Source organism: Anser anser, assembly GCF_964211835.1.
Source record: "Anser anser genome assembly, chromosome: 1".
NCBI classification, from domain to species: Eukaryota; Metazoa; Chordata; class Aves; order Anseriformes; family Anatidae; genus Anser; species Anser anser.
In genome coordinates, this window is record NC_139720.1 from 190,980,544 (window position 1) to 191,002,761 (window position 22,218).

A 22,218-nucleotide genomic window follows, 5' to 3' on the forward strand; every position below is an offset into this window, starting at 1 on the left:
ACCTCTAGGTCAGGCTGCATATCAGAGGTATCATGAGAAACAATTTTCCTTCATTTCCTGCCCACCAGAAGAAAAACCTGGGCATAAACAGCGAGGTTTGGGGCTGCTCCCTTCCCTGCACACTTCCTCTTGGCAGCATATCAGCGGACAGGCTGGAGAGCGTCACTGGAACAGCACCAGCTAGGGCTCTACAAGCTGTGGTTTAATATCTTTAATCCCTGGGCACTCAGCCCTGAATTACAGCTTCATCACTGCTGTGCAGCGAAGGAAGAAGACAGTTCTACCTTCTTGTTATTATGCCACTGACAGACAGCTAGGAGTGCCAAGACCCACTCATCACCTTCCCACGATGGAAATATCAGGCTGTGTGAGCTGATGGCACCTCAGGGAGCGGTTCAGCTCCTCCCCCAGCTGCTTCCACATTGCATTCAAAACATCAGCAGCCAGTTTGTCCCTGCAGAATCACAAATGGCCATCGGAGCTCATCAGGGGATCCAGCAAGTTGGGAAGGGGTGGGTTACAGCCTAATAAGGGCTGCTCAGAGCTGCCCTTCAGTAACCTTTCAGTGCAGGACAGACGACCCATTTTATTTCTGTACCTGACACTGCCATGGAATGGGCCGAGTTGCGCCTTAGATGCTCTGCTTCCCTGCTGGGAATTGGGAAGGACCCACTTAATGTCAGCTTTTACTTGGTGGGCAAATACCCTGTGCAAACCCACCCCTTTTCTCACCAGCTACGTCCTCTCTTGGCTGCACTCCTGCTTTATTTAAGGTCAGACACCTGGTACACCACTACCTGTAGGCAGAGGTAGAGAGGAGAAAGAGGGAGAAAAACCTCCTCACTGCAGCAGCAGGAGCTAGTTCCTGCTCAGATGAGCACAGATCACCTTGCCTCACTCCAGCAAGCTCTGTGGAAATCTTCTTCTGAGCTGAGACGATGCTTTATCTGGGAAGGCTGTGTTTTTCCCCCAAAGAACCTGGTTCCTGGCATAACGTTGCACATTTGGGACTTCTCTGAAAGGTTTCAGTTTGCTATATATGCTGCATTTGTAATGGTCCGCCATGAGAATTGTATCTGATATATCTCAAATATCTGGGTATGTAATGTATTTTGCAACGATGTAATTAATTGTACCTTCTGGGGCAGGGAACCTAAGCAGCTATTTTAAACTCTAATTTATATTAAAGCAAGTAAAGTTAATTGCCTGTCCGTACCAAATGAAAAAGAAATATGTACTTTGGAAGACCGCCACAGGTCTCCAATCAATATAAATGTAATGTGCTTCTATGCATCTTGGAGTAAAATTGTGTTTTAGTAGTTTATTCAGTATTCTAGGAATTTCTGGACAACACACTGCTAGGAAATCAGGTCACCCACAAATGCCTACTGGAGGGCCAGGAAGGCTGTTCACTGGAATCAATACAGAAACACAGATCACAACCCATAGCAAAGGGTCAACATCTTTCTTGGGTTAAAAAAATAAAAGGCAATATTATGGAAAATAAACATCACATGTTACATATAACTTAATTAAGTAATAATTAATATTATCACATGTATAACCCAGATATGTGCAGAAAAAATATACACTATGTATTAAATTCTCTGTCATTCCTCATGACACTGAGATGTTTTTGTAGGATTAGGAAAAGAATGAAACAATCAACTCTCAGTTGAGTTTGAGATGAGGCCAAATTTAAGACCTTTACAAACATTTTGGGGGACATGGTAGTGACTCTCCTGTCACTTTCACTTTCAGTCACAGAAAACTGTTACCTCTGATTTTGGGTGGTTTCAGGAGAACAGCCAAGTGCTCAAGAGCTGAACTTGTCAAAACCTTTCTTGGCTAGGAAATCTCATGAGTTTTGGCTTCTGACAAGACTTTACTACCCACTGGCTTTAGCTGAAATGAAAATATTCTTAGAAAAGGAGATCTTCCAACATCCCTGTGCTTGTGGGCTCAGCTGAAGCCAGCACATTCAGAGGGAGGCTGAACAGAATTAAGAGAGCAGAGGCTTTTGATTTGGCTCAAAATGTTTTTAATTCAGATACTTGTCACTTTTGAGAAGAAAAAAAAAATGTAGTTGTATTATAATAAAACTGTACTATTTGGGAAGCTATGCATGCTTAGGCTGTATAAGACTTCATCATAAAAACAGGAATATACAGCAGCAAGGGGGAAGGTGACCTGCGCCTGCCCCAGTACTTTTGGTGGATCTTGGCTTCCGTATGACATCTGGATGCTCAAGCTGTGAAAGTCTTCTTGGCTCTACTTATCATGCTCTGCCCTCAAGTGAACACACACAAAACACAGCAGCTGAAGGCCAGGAGATATTCTGGGACTTGAACCCTGATTTCCATTCCTGGAGAATCACTTTGCCTGCCCTCCGCTTTAGTGCCTCCTTGTAAAATATAAGCCTTGTTTCTTTAACCAGCCCATGTGGGTAAATGCATCCCATCCAGCACGACGTGTCACATGCTTGCAGATGTTCCACCTTCTCTCACTGCTGGGATGAGACATGTACACAGCCTGGTGCAGATCCTCTAAGCATTAAGCCCCCTGAAGATCAAGATAATATCTAGTTGAGTCATGGATATAGACAAACACGCCCAACATCATGCAAGCTGCCTGCACAAAATGACCACTTTTCAAAATTTTCACACAGGTTCATTAATGATTATAGGAGGGAAGAAGCTGTCCCTAATTCTGAATTAGGTTTCTCCACTTCAGCCTTTTGAAATTGCATGGGTGAAACCAGGAGGGGAAAGACTATCCAGCTGAAATCAAATATCACCATTACCCAAGGAACAATCTCTGATTATAGCAGTGGTGTCCATAATTAATTAGAATCCATCAAGCTAGTCCATTTCAATATTTCTAATTTTATCATTTGGTAATTAATCTATTTTTGGCGACCTGGTGCTTACTGTAAAAAGAAATTACTCTGTTCTTAAGGCTTGTTAGACAGAGAAGGACCTGAAAAATAGATGAGGAGAGGTGCGTTGTACAGTTATGTTTTAGCAGTTGGGAACACTGCAAAGAAAAACAGGTGTGCAACACAGATAAATCTTTCCCATCAACTGAAATACCTGTTTTTATATTCACATATTTGAATATGGCTGTAAATTGATGATTCTTAATCTCAGGAATGTTTTTTTCATATCATGAGTTTTCACTTAGGTTCTGTATTGCACAGTATCTATCAGAGGAACCTAGCTCTATTTATAGAATTTTGAAGTGGAAAGGTTATGCCAATAGAAATAATAGTTATTATTGGCAGTAAGGGATGGCACTGAAAGCATGAAAAGCAGTGTAACAAAAACCCATTCACCTGCCACAATATACAGACAGAAACACAATTGTCCCCAGAAAATTGTTTCATCATCCCTTCAGAAGAAGTGGGCATAAGTCAATCAATTTATATGGCACTATCTGCACTACTATAGGGTCAACTTGATTGCTTGTCCTGCACAGACCTCCTGGGTTTTCATCTGAACAGATTTGGGGTGGGAGAGACGTGCCTTCACACATATGAGTGACGGTGCTTTCAATCTTCTGGCCTAATCTGTCGTTGTTCCCCAAGGAGCTGTGATGTGTGGCTGTCGTGACAGGACATCCTTCCTGTCTCACAGGAGTGGCAGCAGGACTTACTGGAGGTCTGGAGAAGAACTGAGGTACTCCGAAGCTGTCACAGCAGATCTCAGACCTTACACTCTCTTTGCCGCTCCCTGTGTCTGATCCAGCAGTACCTGCTATCTCAAAGCACAAAAGACGTGGCTAAAATCGCGGCTTATTCCAGTGCCTCTTCTATACACAGCACACCACCTAATCGATCAAGTACCTAAAAGCCCATAAGCAAAACAGCAGCACTTCTGGCTAACACAAACCATAAGCCTCTTCTGTGATGCCCAAGGTTTTCTCACTGGCTATGGTACCTACAGAACAGATTTGCTTGTCAGTTTTTAAACATTCTCTCTTCTTTGTGTTTGCTCTTCACAAGACCAGTTTTCTTCCAAATTTTCATAAATTTCTCTTGGAGTGTGGCAGTTGCCAAGGGCACAAATCGTATCCATACTTGATAAATAGGGCTTGCTAGCCACCTGTTTAACTTACTCTAGAGCAGATAGGAAAGATGTGGTATAGCCTAGACTGGGCAATACCTACTCCACCCCACTCCACAGTTTCAGCTCAGCCTTGCTGGACCTACACATCCCCGAGAGGCACACTGAGGTGCATCAGCACTGGGATGTGTGCACGGGACACACACCTCTTGATGACTGGCCTGTCACTGGAGTTGCACAGAAGGGTTTTGAGCTCACTGTTGCTCAATGGTAAACTTGGGGACTTGACCTGGAGAGGTAGGTAAAGGGCAGACTTTACAGGACTGACCCTTTCTGCCAGGAACAATCACATGTAGGCAGTTTTCATGCAGCCGTCCTGTTTTTGAGACAGAAGGAATTTATCAGGATGATTTCCAAGCTGACCTAAGCTCCAGAGGACATTCTTCAACCTGTTTAATTTACGAGTGTAAGTGAAGCCAAAATATCCTGATCTATTCTCACTCCCATGAACCATGGGCATCTTAAATCTCGAGAAGCAAAGCTTTCAGTTTGGCAGATCTTTTGTTACCATATATTCTAAATATACCTTTGAACAGGCAGGTTTTCTAAGACAGTCGTCGTCTTCTTTTTCTTCTTCTTTTACTTTTAAGTCTCAGGTTCCTCTTCTATAAAAGCTTTGCACTGAGAAATACAATGAGGAATTCTTCAATGACAGCAAGATGCAGCACTAGGTGCAATGCTATATTCTGGGTAAATGATACCATTCAGAGGACAGGGGAGAGTGTGAATAGCATTGATTTCCAGAACAGCTATTTCAGGGCTTAGCAAAGTTTGGCCAGGTTGCAATACTTCAGTGGCTGGTCTGTTAAGAGGCTGTGTCCCACTCCAGCAGCCTGCAGCATGGCCTGAGTTATAAGCAACTGCATCACCTCCTGCTTGGGGCATAGCATTGCTCTATGCCTGGCCTCGCTGTCTGGGGAAGCTTGGCCTCATGGATAACATGACAGCGTCTTGCACACCACTGGGCTAAAATAGGAGCTTCCACACCACACTTTACTCTCTATAGTGGCTTACAAAGCAGACTTTATCATCAAAGCACTTTGTGACCTTCTCCAAGGATATCTGAAATAACCTGAAGTTCAGGGATGAAGGCCTGAATGGTGGCTTAGACCCACCAAGGGTGAAGCTGTGCAGGGGGAGCAGCTCCTCCACTCAGTGGAGCCAGCCCAAGCAATGAGATGCTCTTTTGGGACCTCAAAAACAAGAGCAGCAACATCATTTACAGAGAATGGTTTATCTAATGGCTTTCATCTCCTTATAGATGGGGTGAGCTACACCCTGGAAGTGCTGCTGCTTTCCTTGGTCTGTAAATGGAGCCCAGAGGAGCAGCTCAGTTGTAAAATCTACATTCTACAGGTTTTAATCATTGAATCCATCTCCTAGCACTAGTTGTGCTATGCCTGCCCATGCAAATAGCCATACAGAAACAGAAAGGTTTGCAGCCACAACCCTTGTATCACTTTTCAGGTTACGTTGTATGAAATCAAAGTAACTAAGTTTTGTGGATAATTTTGAAAGAAAATGGGACATATTGTTTGATCAATTCTACTACTATATAAAATCTATTCCTGTATGGATTTTGAAGTATTTTCTGTTTTACCATCTAACCTTCACTTAAACATGACATTCTAAAATTATTTCTGGTTTTAAAAGTTTTATGGAGATAACTTCCAGCCACTTTACAAGGATAAGTGTGTGAATAAACTGTTGTCTCATTAGAGTGTCTTCTATCCACCTGAATAACTCAATACTGGCAGCATTTCAGAGCACAAATCTTGGCAGGGAAATAGCCTGGCTACATATCCAAAACTAGCACCGAGCATGCTTTCTGTGGCATGCTAACCTTGTGTACTTTGAAAGTGCATGAGTATTTTAAGAAGGTTAAGGTGCTGCTGTCATTTTGCAAATTATTTCATTTCACCAATTACCGCAGCATCAATGTGACTTTAGATGTCACAAGTCTCAGGAAGTTGCTGCCGAATTAAAAAAGGAAGAGGGATGGATCCATGCTTCTCTGGGCCATGCTAGCCTACAGCATGGGTGTCCATGCCCAGCGGTGCATGGCCCCCTCTGGTGCCTTTCCTCACCAGCTTTGGATTGGGAAACAAAGATGAATGGGCTGTAAAGGATGCACTGCTGATGCTCTCCCTGGCCCTGCGCAGACCTGTGGTGACAGCACTCAGCATGTCCAGTCCATCACCCCTTCTCTGCTCTCCTGGCGTTCCTCTCTGATGTGCACAAGCCATCGCTCCAGCACAGAACCCTGCCTTGCACATCACCCCCTGGTAATGTTTCACACGCAGCTTTGCTGCCCAGTGCATCCCCTAGTGCTTTCCTTGCATCGCCCTGTCTGCTCACCACAGTTACTGCTGCTTTCCCCTTGCCTGTCCCATAACTGAGCACTCAGCGAAATCAGCAGAAGACTGGGAGAGCAAATGTTGTCTTGTCAAATCTTGAAAGGTCTACTTCCAATCCCAGCTGGTTCTTTTAAGGAGAAACAAACAAACAAACAAAATAAGAGCATGAAAATGCCTTTGCAAAGTTTGAATGTTTAGTTTCCTGACATGATGAATTTACCCAAAAAGGCTGCATCTCAAGCATAAAAGAATCTGTTAAGAAAAAGACCCTGCAAGTAGCTGGGCAGCCAGCGAGATATCATGTCTGTGACCATCACCTTCCTTAGGTAATATCCTTGTCAAAGGCAACAGGACCTCTCTGCCCATGTGGGATGCAGAACCAGCCACCGAGCAGGTAAATTCCAATTCATCTCTTCATCCACAAAATAAATCCAGAGTCCATCAATGCTTGTAAAGAAATGAAAGCTGTTTTATAGTCAATGCAGAAGAAGAAAGCCCTTCAAATGCTTACTTTAGCATCCGCAGTTCTTCCTTACACTTCTGTCCCTTTCAATCCCTTTAGCTTTCAACAACAGGAACAAGGAAATAACAGCAACAAATTGGCTCAGCGCTATGTGTGAATTCTTATTTACAAGCTACAGGCAGCAGCATTTCTGTCCCTGGCACCATGCTAGCTGCAGCAAACCAGTTTGGGATCAGCCCCCAGAACCACCACTGGGGCACTGCCCCACCACCAGCTCCTCACACCTCGCCCCACTGACGCTCCTCTCTCCTTCGGGCATTGCTGTCGACGTGTCACCATGTCACTGGAGGATCAGGGACTTGCTAAGCACCACTACGAGCTCCTGCTGCCCATGGGGCTCCCCAGGCATCTTCTTTCCTGATTCCTGACCTCCTGATTTTCTCCTCCCCTCCATAAAGGGCTGCTCCTACTGCTGCTCCCATCATGTTTTCTGCTCCGCAGTGCAGGGAAACATTCAGTGCTGCATGAAAGGAGAGCAGATGATAATCAAGGCTGAACAGGAGTCTGTGCTCAGGAGCCCAGGCACACAGACAGGAAGGATTCAGAACCCCTGTTCTCCTTCCCCGGGCTGTTGAAGCATTTTGGTGCAACATGGACAGAAGCAACAAGAGCTCTGCACTTGTGTTTTCCCTGTCTTGCCCATCTTACTCGCATGCCTCCAGTTCTTCTGCCTCTCTATCGCATTTAGACATAGCTGGTTATGAATATAACCACAGGAAATTCGGTATTTTGGGTTTTCTTTTTTTGTAACTGGCTGACTTTGCTCCTGTTTTCCCACAGCTCCTGTGCAGAGTGGGAGGGAGGAGATCCCACAAAGTCTGTCGTGTTTTTTCCCCAGATTTTCAGCAATGTATCCAGTGAGGTAACGCATCCAGTCAGGTTTCAAATCTACGTGTTTTGGCAATGTTTTCACTGGATTCATTTGAAATACATAGGGAGATAATGATATCTTTATGATTTCTTTTTTTCAGGGTATTAGATGAATCACACCAAGCCCGATCCAGAATGATGGGGCGGCTTATTTATTTCTTCTTAGACTCCACCACTTGTCCTTGCTGCAGTCCCAAGACACCTGGAGCTGTTGTAATATCACTTCCCAGGGTACTAAAATACAATTTGCCTGTTGCCGTTGCAAGACGCCAAGGACCAGATGAAATGATTTATGTTTTTGCTTGAATCTGGGAAGAGGAGTCCCGGGAGCATAACAACTAGGTATAAGTAACATCCATTCCGGTGTACCTGACAAATGCAAGCCATAAAAACAAACAAACAAACAAAAAATATAACATGCTCCAACAAGCTTCAGATCTTTCATATAAAAGGCTAAAAGCCTCAAAAATGACATTGTGCATGTACACACATACACACACAAAAGAAGAAGCAATGAATATATATTTTTCTCAGCTTTCTGCAGGAAGAATTTGTTGTAGAATAGCCACTTGTAAAGACTGGGATTGTGTGAAGTATTTGAGGCTGCGTCTACTTAGATTTCAGTTCTGGCACACGAGAGGATATTTTGGGACAAGGATTTTGTTTGCAATGTAAATCAGGCACGTGGTTCTATCTTACCCTAGGAAAGCTTTTCTGTACTTGCTTAAACTAGGCAAACTTGGCAGTGTGACTAAGCTGAGATTCCTGACTTCATTTCGCTTTAGCAGGAAAGTCATTATTAGCACACAGAAGTCCTAGGGCTAGTCTGTTAGAAATGGTACAGCTCCACAACAAAAAGACAGCCCCGGCCCCGTGATGCACAGATGAGGCACGGGAAGCAGGTTTAGCTGGCAGAGGAGTAGAGGAGACAGCAGGGAGAAACAAACCAGTGCTAGGAGCAGCCACAGCACACCCTCTGGATAACCAGCAACAGCATTTTTGAAAATGTTGCAGCAAGAATGGTTTCAGAGGGGAATCTGAGTGCTAACAGTGAGGTGACTTTGCTGTTATTCATCTGGAGCTCCTTCACACATGGACGGCATCCAGCAAGTAATCTTCCATAGGTAACTTCACAACTTCTCATACACCCTCTCTTAAGCCAGGGGAGAGTATGAGAAGTTACTTGCTGGAAGATTTTACAAGTGGCTTATCCAAGCCGTCAGATATTCGTGGAACAGAATCAAGAGCTGATGGAGAAAACTCCAGTCTGGCAAGACCAAGGGGTTTTACAGCAATGTGTTTATTTCAAGGAACCTGCAAGTAGTCCAAGCGAGGGTGGATGTTTTAATAAAAGCCAGAGAGAGGTAAAGTCCTCATTTGACCTGCAAAATCTGAATGCTGCTTGTCCATTGTGAGTGGTAAGGCTGAAATGCATTGGATGATGCCACATCCAAGAAGACTCAGGACCATAGCCCAGAATAACCAACAATCGACATGGCTGATATGAAGCCTGGGTTCCAGCCCTGCTTGTGCCTAAATCATGAAGCAATGACATCTACGTGTCTTGAATCCCAAGAGGGCCCTCTTGTCACTATGCATCTCATCAATCTTAGTGAATGTATTTTGAAAATTCACAGTTTCATTTTGACACAAAAGTGAAAGCAGACTTTGGAACTGCAATTTTTTTTTCATGAGATGGAGTTCTTGTTTTCCAGCCCAGCTGAGCCTTAAGCCATGGTTTGCAGTGTTTCATGCAAATAATTTGGAATAGGAGCACCAAAAGACCAGGACACATTTTAAGTGTAAATATTGTAAACCAATAAGCATAAAACATATTTTTAACTCACTCCTTTCTCATGCATATGAACTTCGTAGAAATTAAAGTACAAATCTTCCCACAAGCTTGAAAGCAAACTGGTTCCAAGTTTCCCCTCACCCATTTAAATTATTCTGAATTACTCTGAATGCCATAGAAAACATACTCTTTAGAAATAACAGATTATTAAACAGCCTGTTTCACCTGTAAATAAGCATTGAATTTGGTGTGTTAGATATGTTATTCGATTTGAACCTATTAGTCAAGCTCCATTCTGTGACTGTTTACCAGAGAGACTTCAGCTTTTTTTTTATATATTATTTCTTTTGAAATAAATCCCAAATTGTTGTTGATGCCAGGGATATGGAAACTGAACTGCTGTCCAGGCACGTAAGCCTTTTGCTGGGGAGCTGTCCTCAAGCCAAACATAAAACTCTAACATTATAATCCAGTGTGAAATACAGCAAAATATGAACACTTCCCCAAGTTTCACTCCTGCTAATGTACATACAAGACAAGGGTCAAATAATAATGTTTAGCTCTGAATATTTATGTCTCGTACTTAGCCTTGTGGTGTTTAGAGGTTTAGTGCACCTTTGACTGCTTCTCATTGCCTAAATAGACAACACAGGACCATGTTTTCTTTGTGGCAATTACATCCTGAAATCTCCAAGACAGAACAAACAAGACATAGGTTCACAAAATATTCAAAGAGATTTCCTAGTGTTTTCTGCATTTCAATGGGATATTTTACAAAAATGTATTTCTGATTGCAGAGTTCACTTTCAAGAACCAGAAGCTTTCTGATGTGTGGCAGTCCAACCATCTCTCATGCCTGCAGCCAAAATTGTAGTGAGGTGCTAATGGACTCCAGAAATGTCTCTGATGTTTCTGTTGAGATTCTCCACCTATCAAAACTCCACCTTCTCCACTCATCAAATCATCCAGTTCTGTCATGTTTTTCTCTAATTTATTCTCTGAAGACATAGGAACAGCCTTCTGAGCTTCCCCATTAGAAAAATGCCTTTCAGACATTAAAGGTAAATATTCTGTATCATATCTATGAAGATAATGGTTGGAAAATTTCATAAACCCAGCTGGAAAAGGTACACAGCAATAAAATAAACTAGTGAAAATGTGACCTGAACAGTAAAAATTGATTATAAAAGCAATAGCTGATTGCATTTATTATATGGTTATAGTACTGTCAAAACTAAAGGGTGCAACAGCTCTGCAGTCACTGATAACTAATTCATAAGGCACCACCATAAAACACTATGCACTAAAGAAGACGTTGTAAAATCACAACAGTTAGAAAACTCAACGTACTCTAAAATGCAGAGACTGAATGCAAAGATGAATCAAGAGAGAAAGGGCTGTGTTTTAACAGCTGTGCTTTTTCTCTCTGATTCTGATTTAAACGCTGCCTTGTAGGACACAAGTGTCTAGACAGTGGCAGTTAATGTGCATCTGATACAATTAAAGGAAGTAGTAGTGACACGCACAATTTCCCCAGTGTGTCTGGCCATGAATCTTTGGTGACACTGACTAAGGTATGCTAATTATGATTGCAGGGAAAGAAATGAGAGGAGACACCAAGAATATCCACCCTTCCATTAGAAGCGTTACATCTAGATTTTATCACCATCAAGCTCTTCCATGAGCCTTTCTGTCTTTGTGACTCTACAGGACTCATTAAATTTATAAGAAGATTTTCCAAATGGAAAAAAAAAAGCTGCCAGCGTGGGCATGGGAGGCTTTTTTCCCATCTCCATTTGGTAAACTGGCTGTGCTTCTTTGCTTGACTCTTCTCTCCAGGCTGTGTCACAGCTGGAGATGGCAGCTGATCTGGGGAGCTGTTAGCCCAAGGCACTGCAAGGTCCCCATCACCAAATTGGGTTACCCACAAATTCACAAATTAACCTGTTGTAAAGGCTGTAACATATTTAAGCTCGTGCTACCCCCATTATCTTACAGCACTAGACAGAGGAGGAATTACAGCACCACGAGGCTAACGCCACATCTTGGAAACAGGACACGAACAATAAATTACCTGACTTTTACCACCCTGGAGCTCAGTGGCTCTGGTTGCTTGGTCGCTTCATACCAGGATGCACAGCAGGCAGCAGCAAGCTGCACAGAGGCAGTGAATAGCAGCCTGTTTCAAACCCTGCCCTGCTTCTACAGCAGCAGAGAGGCATCTCTGGGCTTCTCTCAAGGCAAGAAGGAGTACACACTGAAGAGATATACCAAGAGATCTCAGTAGTCACAAGCTGGGTAGATGATCTGTCCTTCAGAGAGATGCCAGGTCCACTGACCTGGTTGCATAGCAGGAGGTGGTGTAGCCGTGTCATCTTCTGTGTCATTTGCTCAGTGGTATTGTCACTTCATAACTTAGGAGGTGAAAAGTCCTTTAAAAGGTTAAAGGAAGCTGTCCCTTGACCATGCAGCTAAAGTCAGGCATTTATACACGTAGTTGAAATTAGCTTTTATTTAATGCACCTCAAGATTTTATCACTGCAAGCAGATAAAGATTTTAGGGCTCAGGGAACCACTAGATGCTCCAGTATGCATTCCCTCATTTGTCACAAGCTCAGATTTTTTCATGGTTCCTCTCACTGCAAAGCATTTTCTTCAGGAAATTATGTGACTCTTTTTTTGCAACCCCTGAGACTGTTATTGTTTGTTTGTTTGTTTTTCTTTCAAAAAACATGAATACATAAACTGGGTGCTAAATACGGTGTTCAATTCCCTTTTGACTCAGCAGTCTTCTGTTTGTACATCTCATGGCCATTTTAGCTGTAACATGAAGCTAGGATTTCATATTCTCACTGTGATTCCTAAACTTTTAACAGCAGCACTGTTTTCCTGATGTATAGCATCCATTTGATTGCACTTAAATACATTTTGTGCAGCAAGCCCACCTCATCCAGCAATCCAGACGGCACCATAGGTCTGCTTCCTTATCTCTGTGGGGTTTTCTACAGCCTTTGTGGGAGCTGCAAGTTTTATCCTGGCTTCCAGCTGAGTACTAAAAATATTGAGTAGTACTGAGTCTTGAACAGAACCTTGAAGACTCTCATGAGACATGCTTTAATCTGATGATGATTCGTTATAAAAAGCTTCTAGATTTAAACAAATTCAAGACAATTTAAGGTGTTTCTAGGAAAACTGCTGGAAGAATACATCTTATATTCTACTTATGTCTTGCTTTCAATGAGCAATCCAGAGATGCCTGCTGGAGAGTCTGGCCTTAAATATGTGTGTACCAAAACCAAAATGGACCACGGTGTAATATGTATGGAAATAAAGTAATCAGGAGTGTGAATGGGATGAGAATAAAATGTTTCACACAGGCAACGAGTGCCAATTATCAAACAGCAGCAGTTTGTGCTAGCATGAGGCAAATGCTCCCAGACCACTGCCCACCACAGGCTCCACACTTTGGTGACACAGAAAATGAGTCAAAATCAGTTGGGGTTGTGGAGACAGGGGGTACCAGTGAGGGAGGTGGGGACATTGATTTTGGGTCCCGGTCTGTCCTATGAGATGAGGACAGAGCTTCAGATCCAGGTGCACAAAGGACGGGTGATGTGGGCAGCACAGCTCTGAGGATGTGACCCCCTTATAGTCAGAGCTGAAAGTGTTTTCTCCCAAATATTTACAAATCTTCCTCTCCCTCCACCTCATTTTTTGAGTCAATATGATTCTTTTTGGTCTCTACCAATTAACTGGCTACTAGCCTATTTAAACACACATTCTTCATAATGTGCAGGGCTACCCTCGCAATCAAAATGACAAGTGGCACATAATAGAAATGCCTCCCAAAATCCAAAGAAACTGCATCTGCTTCAGTCCCTTCGTTTGCAATATTTATGATCTCAGCAAAAAAAAAAAATGGAACCAGATTTGCTTGATGATATATAGCTTGGAATACTGAAATACCCCTTTGCCCTGGCTTCCCAACCAAATAAATCACATCGTTTCATACACCTCCTGTCTGATAATATAAACATGATAATACAGCCTTGGGAACATCTACCAAATCTCATTAAACACTTCTGCTGATAACATAATAACATGTTAAATATTGTCTAGCTGCCACACTGCACTCACAATCGGAGTGCCCCTCTCTTGCCTTTTGTAATTCTGCACTTTGCTTCCATAAAAAGGGAAACCCTGTAACAGTTTTGTTTTGAAATACTGGCTCACCCAGAAGGTTGCATATTTTCAAAACTCAGCTTTTGTCACTCAGGTTTCTGGGACACATCATTCTTTAACCTTGGGCTGCTCTCCTGACAAGGTGAAAACTCATTAACTGCCTCTGTATAATTTAAACACACAGCTTTGTTATTATGCTGGCACCAGCCCACAGGGACAACAGGGAACCTGTAGTGATAGCTTGTTCTTGTGGCAGGTATGTCCTCAATAGCTTTCTCTGGGACAGAGGATAATTACCTTCCCAGTATAAGAATCACAGTACCAAAAAAAAACACCACACAAATGCTTTATGAACCTGTACAAGGCAAGGCCACCTCCCACAGGACTGTCACATAGAGGGGAACACAAACAGTCCCCAGAGCATAAAATCCCCTCCCTGTCTCTCCTGGTACCTGCTAGTGACAGCAGCACACGTGGATCTTCCAGCTCTTGTGTCAATCACCTTTCCTCACTCAGCTGTCATTTCAGAGGTGGGTGGCTTTTCAGAACTGCCTGTTCTTAATGAAGACATCAAGAGCAATTTCAATGCTTTGTATCTTTAATAATGTATATCATTGTCCCCTGTTACAGGCAAAGAAACGCTAATATCACTGCAAAGACATTGTGTAAGTGGCAACTGAAATCATACGCCAGGGGAACAGCCCAACCAGTGTGGAGCCACCTTTATCAGTACCATGGTTATGCCAAGCACTTCAGCTTACCTGATCCTTAGTTTCATTTGTTTCATCTGGGCTCCATGAGGTTACCTTCCACCCCTCTCCCAACCTCCCAAAGGTTGTATAAGGCCTCACAGACTCATAGAGCAACAGAACGGTTTGTGTTGGGTTGGAAGGGACCTTAAAGCCCACCCAGCTCCAACCCCCTGCCATGGGCAGGGACACCTCCCACCACACCAGGTTGCCCAAAGCCCCATCCAGCCTGGCCTTGAGCACCTCCAGGGATGGGGCATCCACAGCTTCTCTGGGCAGCCTGGGCCAGGGCCTCACCACCCTCATAGTCAAGAATTTTTTCCTCATATGAAACCTAAATCTACCCCTTTTTAGTTTAAAGCTGTTACCCTGTGTCCTATCACTATATTTCCTGATAAAGAGTGCCTCCCCAGCTTTTCTGCAGGCCTCCTTTAAGTACTAGAAGGCCACAATGAGGTCTCCCCGGAGCCTTCTCTCCTCTAGGCTGAACAACCCCAACTCCCTCAGCCTGTCTTTGTAGGAGAGGTGCTCCAGCCCTCTGATCATCCTTGTGGCCCTCCTCTGGACTCATTCTAACAGGTCCATGTCCTTCTTGTGCTGGGGTCCCTAGAGCTGAATGCAGGGCTCCGGGTGGGATGTCACAAGAACAGAGCAGAGGTGGAGAGTCACCTCCCTCACCCCACTGGCCATGCTGCTTTTGAAGCAGCCCAGGATATGGGTGGCTTTCTGGGCTACACGTGCACATCGCCGGCTCGTTTGCAGTCTTCCATCCACCAATACCCCCAAGTCCTTCTCCACAGGGCTGCCCTTCATCCACTCATGACCCAGCCTGTACTCGTGTCCCAGGTGCAGGACCTTGCACAGGGTCTTGCTGAACCACATGTTGTCTGCATGGACCCACCTCCTGAGCTACCAAAGGTCCCTCTGGATGGCATCTCTTCCCTCCAGCGTAGACCACACTGCACAGCTTGGTGTCATCGGCAAACTTGCTGAGGGTGCATGGATCCACTGTCCATGCCACCAAAGACGTTAAATAATACTAATCCCAATACAGATCCCTGAGGGACACCATTTTTCACAGGTCTCCACCTGGACATTGAGCTTTGGCCATGACATGGCAAGGATTACTGATTCACATTCAGTTGCAAGACAGGCATTTAGACCTGCTCGCTGCTCCAGTGACCAGACAGACCCAGCACTGGCAGACTTCTGAAGCCACCTGAAACCCACCAGCCTCCAAGAGCTAGGGGTAGCGATATCTGACAGCAAAATCAGGGACGCACCATTTAATTTACAGTAGCCTCAGAGAAGGGGTGGAAGATGCTTAGCATCATAGCCACTAGGTGAACACATTAGCAAATGAAAGCCATTTGAATCTTTATGTCAGACATCCCCACGTGTTTTTATTTCTAGGCTGAACGCTAGGCAGAAACTCTCTACCTTCCAGTTTCAGTGTGGATGATGCCAAAATCTTTTAAGCACAACCCAAGGAAGTCAAAGTGGAAGATACTCATTTCACTAGAGAAAAAAGAGAAAGCTCTCCAGAGTGCAATATGGGCCCCTGTAGAGAGAGAACTGAGCTGTGCTTTGGCATTCACAACAACGGAGAGCCTTCAGCATTTGGCTAGTCCCACAGTCAACCACTTCCCACAACGTTTCAGGTGTCACCTAAAGCTACTTGTCTACCGAAATGAAGATACAGTGACAGTCCAAGAGCTGCAGCAAGAAAGCAAGGAGAGATACAAGAATTAAAGACTTTGTGTCACCAATGTTTTCTCTCCGTAATTAAAATTATGGTGTGACGTGGTTTTGAAAGGATCAAATTATTTTTTTTTCATGTTGCTCATTTTCCTTCTCCTTCATCCCCATTCTCATCACTTTCCACCACTGAACAACAGAGGTTTTGCCTGTTCTTGCCCTTGCACCAGAACCCTTTCTTCTCTTTCTTTTAACTGAATCCTTCAGATCAGGAGGTGATCATCTGCTTCTGGGCTGTCCTGAGCTAGGCAAGGATTGCAGCACCTCATGGAACCTCATTTCTCACCACAGTTCCCTACGTCTAAGACTCTGGGTGGGAATGAAGGCATAGTCCTGGCCTACACGTAGAGCATTGCACCAGCTCCAAGGGCAGGACTGCGATGAGCCTGTGGTGCAAACCAGCAGGGAGCTACCCAGGCCTGAAACAAGCCTCCAAGAAGTCAATGACAAAACTCCCACTGACCTGAATTGGGTTTGGATCAGCATTCTGGTGAGACAATTTCAGAGGTAAGTTAAGACTGCACATAAATGATTACTAGTGATTGCCTTGCTGATGAGCAGAAGGGAAAGGCTGTGGCAGGAAGACCAAACAGTCAGCAGCAGTAACAAACTAAACTCCTGCAGGATGATGTACGGGCATCTTCTTATACTTGCCTTTCTGTAACCTCATCCTTGCAAATCTCATTCTTTTATTAACACATGGTTTACACCTACATCACTTCCAAATTTGGCATAATAACTTTGGGTTCACGCAGCAAGCATGTTTCACAGCATAGACAAACCTAACAAAGAGACTGCTTTCAGGTTCCCTCCTATTTCACATTTTTCCAGATCCTTCCACCTCCTTGGGCTAACAAAAGGTATCTCTGTAGTGACTGCAGACGTTTTTCGCCATGAAAACTTATGTTTAGGGAAGGATTTAATGCTGGTTATTTGGACATAATTTAGAAACAGCCATTGCTTAGGAAGGTGAGCAGATCTCTAGGCAGAAAGCACCAGAAAGGCATTTGCTAACTACAGCAAAAAAGAATCACAGAATCCCAGAATTGTAGGGGTTGGAAGGGACCTCGAAAGATCATCAGGTCCAACCCCCCTGCCAAAGCAGGTTCCCTGGAGCAGGCTGCCCAGGTAGGCGTCCAGACGGGCCTTGAATATCTCCAGAGAAGGAGACTCCACAACCTCCCTGGGCAGCCTGTTCCAGTGCTCCGTCACCCTCACCATGAAGAAGTTCTTTCTCATGTTGGTGCAGAACTTCCTGTGATCCATTTTGTGGCCATTGCCCCCTGTCCTGTCCCCACAAACCACTGAAAAGAGGTTGGCCAAATCCCTGTCTCCCACACTTAAGGTAGTTGTAAACATTGATAAGATCCCCTCTCAGTCTTCTCTACTCAAGACTGAACAGACCCAGGTCTCTCAGCCTTTCCTCAGAGGGAAGATGCTCCAGGCCCCGTATCATCTTTGTTGCCCTCCGCTAGACTCTTTCCAGGAGAACCCTGTCTTTTTTGCACTGGGAATGAAAAATACTGCTAGACCTACCAGGAAACTAATACTGGAGTCATATCCACCAGACCAAACTGTAGGCACTTCAGGGAGGAGGATGAGAACCTATAGCCTACAGGAGAAGGAAAGAAACCTTCACATCTTAGACTGGGCTAAGCCCTCTCTGAAGGTACCTGCCTCACACCCAGCTCACTGTGGAAGCCTAATTTTGCCCAACACAGCTCTGTTCAGAGCAGACCTGGAAAAAGAGTTTGAGAAATGGGCTGATTTCTCAGGTAACACAAGACTGAGCAGATAAAATCACTGGGATCATTTTTCCTTTTTATCATCTAGTTCGGTGGTGGTAGAAATTGTTCATCTTGGCACTTGCTCATGCAAGCCAGCAGGACAGACCCGGGGATGGCAAGTTTGTGGTGATGGGGCAGGTCCAAAGTGGAGCTGGGAAATCAATCCACAGGTCAGGGTCAGGCCCTGTGGGGATACCCAGGGTCAGACACAGCCCTGGGATGGCCAGGCAGGGCTTTGGGGATGGGGACAATCTGAGGACAGACTGGGACAGCAGCCCTTGGGGCCCACGGCCAGGCAGGGCAGGGCTGTGGGGACCTGGAGCCCAGCACTGCTGCAGCATCACTGGGGCAGGGTCTGACGGGCCTGAGGCTGAAATGGGACCCTGAGCCCTATGCAGGTGAGGTGAGCCCCATGGGAGGACAGACAGGGTCATTAAGGGCTATTAGTGCCCTCAGGGCCCTGACAGTAGCTTAGCTGTAAATATTCAGGCACTCCGGCTTATCAGATTTCATTAAAACAAATGGGATAAACTCATACTTATTCATAATGTCTCTCACCCTCCTTTTCTACAAATTTTAAAGTCTGTTGCTGTAAGCAGATCCTTGAAAGCAGCTATGAGAACAGCTTGCTTTGAAGAATCCAGCCTGCAGTGCTGTAGGCTACTGCAATTACCTAAACCTTTACCACTGTTGAAAATTACTTCCATTTGTCAGTGTCCCCACCCTGCCCACCCATGTTATTTCATTATCGTTGCCTCGTGTTTTGGAAAATTCCACATAGCTGCATTTGTCGGGGAACACATTTGTTACAGACCAACATGAAATTTAAACAGGATCGTTGCTTCTGGATAGCCTGAATAATATTACATCAGCACTCTTTACTAATTTATTCTTGCTCCCTTGCAACAAGCACGCACGCACTGTGTAAACAGGGTCTCTATCAGAATGAATGATGCAGACTTCAGCTTCTCATTTCTCACGCACAATAGACAGACTCTCACTCCATAAATTGTTCCATTTGTAAATTATCCAGTGGGTTAATAGATCTTAGAGCCTGAAGGGACTTCTGGCATCATCTGGACAGTATTACCTCTTGTATAACCATGGCATGTATAAGCAGCAAAATTTTTTCCAGAGATTTCTGGTGAAGAAGAAATTATTCTCCGTAACTTGTTGAGTTGGGAGATCCTGGGGGGTCACTATGAATGAAATAGAGTCCTTTGCCCTTAAAAATGACATTTAAAGGGAGGTTTTATACGTATATAAATCACTAATAGCTAAAGAGAGATTCCATTCATACTAAATGATAGAAGTTATCAAGGTGATTTTAGGCTTCCCTCCACAAAGGCATTTAAGAGTGATTACCTTTAAACTCATGAATTGTCTGATCAGCTTCCTCAAGGACTGCTCCTGGGCTTCCAACAGAGCCTGAATTTAAGCGTTCTGCTAGCTAGGCCATCACAAAAGCTAGCTGAAGACATTTATAAAACAGCCTTAGATGAGCTCTGGTGTGAGCTAAGACTCTAGACTAGCAATAGCTGGGCTGTAGCAAAATGGTTTCAAGGCAAGCCTGGGAACATTACAGCATCTGTGTGTAACACCAACCTGATTTCAGCTTGGCTTCAAGTATGACAATCACCCACTTAAAAACAGCTTTGGTACTTAACACTCCTACTTGAAAATCTTCATTTTTGCTATCAGTAACCACAAACTGATGCTCATTTCTTCATCATAGGACAGAAATAGCTGATGTTGGTGGTATGTGTCGAGCAAAGACTGCCTTTTAAGTGGTGACTACAGCAGCTGGAGATGTTTGCTCAGCTAAAGCCACCTTCATTCGCCTTCCCTTGAAGATGACAGCATTGTCACAACAGCTGTGTCTTGTCAAAAACTCAACCTCAAAACAACATTAATTGGGATCCATGGGGAGCACCTGATACTTTCAGGAAAACACAAAATTATGTCAGAGCACATCAAAGAAAAGCAAGTTACACGTCAAGAAAATGCCAAAATAATATCAATATAGACAAATAAGAAAATGAAAGATGAAATGTAACAAACATTACTGCCAGCTTTTGAAAATAAATGCGGTGTCCAGGTGACTGCAAAATTGATTGGGAAAAGAACAACAAATTAGCTCATCAGCAAGTTAAATATGAACTAGGAACCTAAATAAAATTAGCAAGACCAAATAAAACAGCTTAAAGGTGGGTCTGTAAATATTACTGAGTCCATACAATAGTAAGCTGGTTTCAGGATCTCTTCAGGTAGATGATTATCCCCTCTTTACTTTAAACATCCTTTATTTCCTTGATTTGTTCCACGAGTTTATCCTCTTCCCTTATGCTAAAGATTCATTTGTCACATGAGGTCTGAATCTATTAATTAAGCCTCTGAAGAGCACCCCTAAGATTCTCATTAATCTTCCTCTCAGTGCAGACGTAAGCCTGAACAAACTGTAGTACTTTTGCAATACTTATGACAAAGCTCCCATCAAAAAAGCAACACTATTTTTCTTTCCCCCTCCCCTAAGGTGGTAGTGAATGGGATACCTCTACTAAATATTGTGGATGGCACTTCTCAAGACTTTGCCAATAAAGGTGATTCCCTGAGCCTCTGTTTTTGCAGTTGTAACTCGAACAAAGAAATTGTACGCGAGATAGAAAACCTGTAGGAAAGTTTGTTACTGGCTATGCAGAAGCTAAAGTGACATCTGCCTGTGACATAGTGAGAAGCAAAAGGAATGGATTGGTAGAGGAAACCAGACAGGATTGAAGACCTAGCACCAGTGCAGAAGCAGTTCAGAGCCTGTACTTAAAACAAGCTCTAGGATTCAGGCCCCACGGATCAAATGCTGCCAGCAGCAGCAGTGCACTGGGGATGCTCCTGGAGGGTGTCTTTTGGTGTAGTTCCTTTGAAAGGAATTCAACTCATGTGCTCCACGATCGCTTTTTGATGTGAATCAAAGCACGCTCAGGGGGCAATTGCAGTCTAAGTGTGTGCTGCAAGAGTGCAGTCTGCTCTGCTGGGCTCAGAGGTGGGGCAGCAAGTTAATCCCTCTGGCACGACATGGGAACTGGCTTACTTGGGCTCTCTGGGAGCTCTAATTTAAGTTCAATACCCCATTGCTAGAAGGAAAGATCTGCCCTTCAAGGGGCTGTTCTGCTGTAGAGAGCTGCTGTTTTGTTCTGAGTGCCAAGGGAGGTGTGAACAACCACGAGCTTCCCCCTTTGATATGTGAACCCCCCCCCCCCCCAAAAGCGATCAGTAATACAGAATAGAAACACCTCTAGTGGCAGTAGGTCCTACTTACGGCAGACCCTCCCCTCCCCTGCCCACATCTGTTTCCTGTTCTCCTGCTGTACGTTTCTATTTCGGCACTGAAGCACACCAAATAATTGTTTTATACATCCATGATCTGGACGCAAAAGGGGCTATAAAAGTTAGGCTAGAGCATGGGGAAGGGAAAAAAAAAAGTACTACTTCTGCTATTTTTTTTTACCCTCTAGATAAGTTACTAGCCAGTCTTAGAAATCAAGATTAACATTAACTTCAGAGAAAAATTATTTTCTCCGAAACACGGTGGAGACTTAGTTTCTTTGTCATTTGTTTGCTTCTATGGGAGTTATTTTTTTCTGGCTTGAGAAAAGCTAACCCCCAGCCAAACTGATGGTGCACAGAGAGACAAAAAAAAAAGAGATGCAGCAAATTATACATGCGCTGCACTCAGTGCAGACTGGGGACACCAGTATCACTCCTGACATACCAGTCTCGTCTCTCTGATAATCTTCTGCCACAAATTCTCTGTTCCTCGCAGCTGGTGAAGGTGCTGCTCCTGCAGTCCTGATGTGCTGGGCTAGGAGGGGAGCTGCACAGCAGGGATTTCCCCGGAGCCTGCAGCGCTGTATCTATCGCTCCCCCATTCCTGCTCCCTCCCCGAGGTCGGGCATGCCCGCACTCCCTGCACAGCCGTGATCAGCACAGCTGCTGCTGCAGCACAGCACGCCCCGAAATGGCTTTATATCCCTGCTCGTCTACCTGCTCCCCGGTATCCTGCACCAGGACAGGTCCCC

The 22,218-nt window shown here is 44.2% G+C and overlaps 1 long non-coding RNA gene across 1 annotated transcript; it reads right to left on the reverse strand.

The window, feature by feature from the left end:
* Nucleotides 1-1,006: 1,006 nt before the first annotated feature.
* Nucleotides 1,007-20,904, reverse strand: LOC310889095. The gene is made up of 5 exons (XR_014576377.1): nt 19,511-20,904; nt 14,304-14,408; nt 4,651-4,745; nt 3,525-3,755; nt 1,007-2,562 (listed from the first exon to the last, which is right to left on the reverse strand). It is a non-coding gene; the product is annotated as an uncharacterized lncRNA (long non-coding RNA).
* Nucleotides 20,905-22,218: the final 1,314 nt, after the last annotated feature.